This window comes from Peromyscus leucopus, chromosome 2 (assembly GCF_004664715.2).
Source record: "Peromyscus leucopus breed LL Stock chromosome 2, UCI_PerLeu_2.1, whole genome shotgun sequence".
NCBI classification, from domain to species: Eukaryota; Metazoa; Chordata; class Mammalia; order Rodentia; family Cricetidae; genus Peromyscus; species Peromyscus leucopus.
In genome coordinates, this window is record NC_051064.1 from 19,899,752 (window position 1) to 19,905,500 (window position 5,749).

The window sequence follows — 5,749 nt, forward strand, 5'->3', positions numbered from 1 at the left end:
GCAAGCCGCCCCTGGACCCGGACGCGCGCAGCCGCGGCTGGCGCTGGGTCGCTGGGTCCGGGGCCGTGTCCGCCGCCACGGGTGGGCTGCGTGGGTCCAGCCTGTCCGGCCGCGCTCCCCTCGGCTCCCGTGCAGCTGTGGGCCCGTGGTGTCCCTCTTCTCTCCCGCTCCGGTGCTTGACCGCAAACACCCGGTCACTTCCCACCTATCCTGACCCCTGGCCGCTTGGGCCGTTTGTAAAGGTCTCCATTCCGTGAGGATCGGGAAATCTGCGACTACAAAACGACGTTCTGTGGTGGCAAAAAGACAGCCACTTTCCCGTAGTCGGCAGGATTCGAACCTGCGCGGGGAGACCCCAATGGATTTCTAGTCCATCGCCTTAACCACTCGGCCACGACTACTGGCGATGCTAATTTTGGCAGGGAGATTCTATGTAGACTCTGCCCTTGGCGCACTCGCCCCAGCCTGGATCCCAGGAAAAAACCGCCAATGCCGCTTAGACAAACGCCGATTGGAACGTTAGAGCTCCAGTCATTTTCGTGGTTTGAAGAATTCTTAGACCCATTCTGCCCATCTTTTTGATTCTGTCACATAAAAGTGTTGTAGACGAGTCTTTGCGGCTAGAGTCAGAGGGCAGAGGAGAAAGGGAGGGAGGGAGGGAGGCCGGAGAGGGAGCCGGCCACTTGCTTGCTCTTTGATGGAGGCCTTTCCACTAGGGAAGCTGGAACTGCAGGCGCTGGCCAGCCTCCCACCTTCCCGCACCCTTCTCGGGTTTCTTTGACAAACAGTTCCCTAGACACTTTCCTCTCATTAGCAGTTAAATTGTTATTACCTATCAATTTAAATGTGTTATGCATGGTGAGACTGTCTCACCAGGTTATAAAGCATTACTTTGAAAAGGAATATAAACCACAGCGCAAAACCCACAGTATTTCAGTCCTTATACTTTGAACAGTCACTCACTATTTTTTATTTTTTGACAGTCTCACCATATAGCCTAGGCTAGCCTTAGAACTTGAGATGTCTTTTACCTCATCTTCCCTGGTGTTGGTTTGTACCAGGCTTATTTTATAAGGCCACTACATCAACACAGGCAGCTCACGTTGCATTTCTAAAGTTGAATTAGCAAAGAAGCCAGCACTCTGAGCAAGGGAGACATTTGGGCCAGATGATTTATTAGTTTCATTTATTTAATTCTTTCAAAATATTTTTAATTTTCCTGAGAGCAACATGCAATGGGGCGCTAGAGTGATAGGTAGATAGCTCACCAGTGGCCTTTGTTAGTGCAAACATTATTTAAAACGAAATTATGTATGTAAATTTACAATGATAATAAAGGTAGTGTTAGCACATTCTGCGTGTTTTTGTTGCTGTTGAGGCTGCTTACATCATAAAATTTGTACCGCCCTTTATCCCAGCGCTCGGGAGGCAGAGGCAGGAGGATGTTGCTGGAGGGATTCTCTCCAGGTTCTCCAAGCCCCGCAGTCCCACAATCCACTTATAAAATAATCACTCAGACGCTTATATCACTTATAAACTGTATGGCCATGGCAGGCTTCTTGCTAACTGTTCTTTTATCTTAAATTAACCCATTTTTATAAATCTATAGCTTGCCACGTGGCTGGTGGCTTACCGGCGTCTCTACATGCTCTTCTCCTGGCGGTGGCTGCAGTCTCTCTCCTCCTTCTTCCTGTTTCCCCAATTCTCCTCTCTCTTTGTCCCGCCTATACTTCCTGCCTGGTCACTGGCCATCAGTGTTTTATTTACATAGAGTGATATCCACAGCAGGAGGATCTTTGTGAGTTTAGGCCAGCCTGGTCTAGAGAGCGAGTTCCAGGACAGTCAGAGCTACACATAGAAACCCTGTGCACAAACAAACAGAATTTGTATGAACCGGGGTTTTTCCTGACAATCTGTTGTCACCAGCACTGCCTCCATGGATTGTGGTCGTGGTTTCCGTTTCATTCTCCCAGGGGCCTGGGCTTGGTTGAAGCTGTAGACAGATTTTACACACCCTCCAGGCCCATGGCGTTTCTAGTCTCCGCGCATTTCAGGTGTCCTGACAACTCTTTCTGCTCTCCCCTGTTTTCTCAGACTGGTCTTTTCTTACTCGGTCACAGGGAGGAGACTTCTAATCCACCATTTAACCTTGGAAGTCTTTCTTTCTTTCTTTCTTTTTTTTTAACTGAAGAAAAGCCTTTCTAAAGATACATTTGATTCGTTTTAATTATGTTTACGTGTGTATGGCTGTGTGTGAGTATGTACACTTGTGGTCAGGTGCCTGGAGCTGGAGTCACAGGCAGTGGTGAGCTTCATACTGTGGGTGCTCGGGGGTGGGAAGAACAGCCTCCGTCTTGCATGTCTTCTCATCAATTTTATAAAACGTAAAAAAAAGAACAAGTGTTTTGTGCAATCTTATGATTGTCCCTGGAACTGACTCCAGTAGAAACACAGGGAGAAGCCACTTGAAAAGGCTGTGCTTGGGGCTGCCGAGATGGCTCAGCCGGGAGGGAGCCGCTCCTGCTGCTCTTCCGGACAGCCCAGGTTTGAGTCTCAGCACCCATCTTAAGTGGCTCACAATTGCCTGTAACTCTAGGTCCAGGAGGATCCAGCGTCTTCTGACTTTCACAGGTGTGTGTGTGTGTGTGTGTGTGTGTGTGTGTGTGTGTGTGTGTGTTTTTAAAAAAGGCTGCCCTTGCCACTTGGTTCTAGGGGAAGTAATAAATAGTTGGTCTTCCATTGATAGTGTTAAATTAAGGATTTGTGAATCCTTGTCCCAAAGTTTTGAAAACATTCTGATCTTCATATACTTCATAAAAGAGAACAGGCAAGTGCCTCTTGACGTGGTGGAAGGAGCATGTCATATGTCATTCTATGTATTCAGTACTCCGAAGATATTTTAAAAGGTTTTTATATTTTTGAGAATTTCATACAGTATATATATTTTTATCACATTAATTCCTGTCCCCCATGCGACTTCATGTTCTTTCTTTCTCTTAAAAAAAAAAAAGAAAGAAAGAAAGAAAGAAAAAGGCCCTAAAAGCTGTGGGGTGTGATTTGTGTTAGCCAAGTTCTCCTGAGCGTGGAGCCTACTCTAGAGGGTGGCTGACCTACTCAGCATCATTGCCCTGAAGAGAACTGAATCCCCTCCCAGCGGCTGCTGTTGGGGATAACTTCTTGACTGGGGTGGGCTTTTGTGCTGCCTTTTCCTGCTCCATGCTGGGGTTTTGCCTGCTTGAGTTTGTGCAGATCTTGTACGTGCTGAGGCAGTCTCTGTGAGTTCATACGTGCTTCAGCTCTGCTGTGCCTGGAAAATGCTGCCTCTGGCTCTTAGAATCTTTTTACCTTGTACTGGCTAGTTTGATGTCAAGTTGACACAGGCCAGAGCAGTGGTTCTCAGCCTTCCTGGAGCTGGGAATACAGTTCCTTGTGTTGTGGTGACCCCCACACATAAAATTACGTTTGTCGCTACTTCATAACTGTAATTTTGCTACTATAATGAATCATAATGTAAATATCTGTGTTTTCCGATGGTCTTAGGTGACCCCTGTGAAAAAAGGTCATTTGACCTCAAAGGGGTCTTGATCCACTGAGCTAGAGTCATCTGAAAAGAGGGAATCTCAATTGAGAAAATGCCTCCACAAGATGCAGCTGTAAGGCATTTTCTTAATTAGTGATTGATGAAGGAGGGCCCAGCTATTTGTGGGTGATACTATCTCTGGGCAGGTGGTCCTGGGTTCTATAAGAAAGTAGGCTGAGCAAGCCATGAGGAGCAAGCCAGTAAGCAGCACCCCTTCATGGATTCTGCATCAGCTCCTGCTTCCAGGTTTGAGTTCCTGTCCTGACTTCCTTCAATAGTGAACAGTGATTTGGAAGTATAAGTCAAATAAACCCTTTCCTCCCTATGGTGGTTTAAAAGAAAATGGCCACCATTGGGAATGGCACTATTAGGAGGTATGACCTTGTTGGAGGAAGTGTGTCACTATAGGGGTGGGCTTTGAGATCTCCTATGCTCAAATTATGCCCAGTGTCATAGTTCACTTCCTGTTACCTATGACTCAAGATGTGGAACTCTTGGCTCCTTCTCCAGTACCATATCTGTCTGCATGCCACCATACTTCTCACCATGACAATAGTGGACTAAACCTCTGAAACTATAAGCAAGCCCCAATTAAATATTTTCCTTTATATGAGTTGCCATGGTCATGGTGTTTATCACAGCAATAGAAACCCTATCTTGGACATACTCCCTCTTCTGGAGAGATTACTGAGCCTTGAGTGGAGGAGTGTGATAAAGACATCCCATTCAGGGTTCAGCACTCCAAAGTCTCTTACTCTCTGCTCATTGTCCAATTGTGGATCTTTGTGTTAATTACCGTCTACTACCAGAAGCTTCTTTGATGAGAGTTGGGTAATACTCTGATCTATAAGTATAGCAGCATGTCATTAGGAGGAGTTGTTTTATTGCTATGTTTCTTTAACAGAATAATAGTAGTAATTTTTCCTCTAGGGCCCAGGACCTACCTAGTCTCAGGTTCTTGCCTTCATTAACAATATCAGGTATAGCTTTCATCTCATAGAGTGGGCCTTATATTCCAATTAAAAAGTGTTTGGTTGCTTTCCTAACATTTGTATCACTATTGCACCAGATGGCATATATTGCTTGCAAGTTGGTTGTTATTATAGCTCGCAATGTTTGTAACTGGGTGAGATTAATGATTTATCTCATCCACATATAAAACATAATGATTTCCTTCTCTGGCAGTGTGTATAGCACCTGCTAGCAAAATGAACACTAGCAAGTGTGAAGCTTCCAACTGAGTCACAGCCTCCATCTTCTATGCCATAAATATCTGGTATCTTAAGCAATAGAATCTTACCATCAGGGGGTGGGAGGCAACCAATAGAATTAGCAATAGCCTGTAGTCTCTGAGGTGTGTGTGTCTATGGAACTCCCTTTCGGCCAATGACTTTAGAAGATGTAATCCTTTCCTGGTACTGGAGGTTTTATTTGGTAGCATATGATGTCTAGTTGGTGTATTGTCTTCTTCATTATATGATGACTCCATTTATATTGCTCTTACATATGTATATATTTTAGGAAGCTTCTACATGAGTAGATTTTTCATATAGCTTTTCAAAAGGACTTCAGTGTTAGTTGTCCCTAACATTCCCTCATCTACCCTGCACTCTCATCTGCATCTCCTTTAATCTTCCTGTTCTAATTTCCCCTTTATCCTTTATAATACCGTATTCTTTATACCCTTTCAGAGAAGTTTCCATTTTCTTCCTTAGGTCTCTTACTAGGTGTGATTTGAATAAAAATGACCCCCATAGGTTCATGTATTTGAGTGCTTAGTCATCAGGGAGTGGTACTATTTAGAAGAATTAGAAGGAATGGCCTTGTTAAGGTAGCCTTGTTGGAGGAAGTATGAAGTTGTGGGCGGGCTTTGAAGTTTTAGAAGCCCAAGCTAGGCTCTCTCTATCTCTTGTTGCCTTCAGATCTGGATGTAGAACTCTCATTTCCTTCTCTAGCACCATGTCTGCCTGTGTGCCACCATGCTTCCCACCATGAGGATAATGGACTGAACCTCTGAAACTGTAAGGAAGCCCCAATTAAATGCTTTCTTTTATGAGTTGCTGTGGTCATGGTGTCCCTTCACAGCAATAGAACACTAAGACACTAACAAAAAAATTCCTAACATCTGTGGTTATGTAGATTGTAGCACACATATCAAAAGCTTAAAAG

The 5,749-nt window shown here is 44.8% G+C and overlaps 1 non-coding gene across 1 annotated transcript; it reads right to left on the reverse strand.

Annotated features, from left to right (window-relative positions):
* Positions 1–319: 319 nt before the first annotated feature.
* Positions 320–401, reverse strand: Trnas-aga. Its single transcript has one exon. It is a non-coding gene; the product is annotated as a tRNA-Ser (tRNA).
* Between the last annotated feature and the right edge of the window lie 5,348 nt (positions 402–5,749).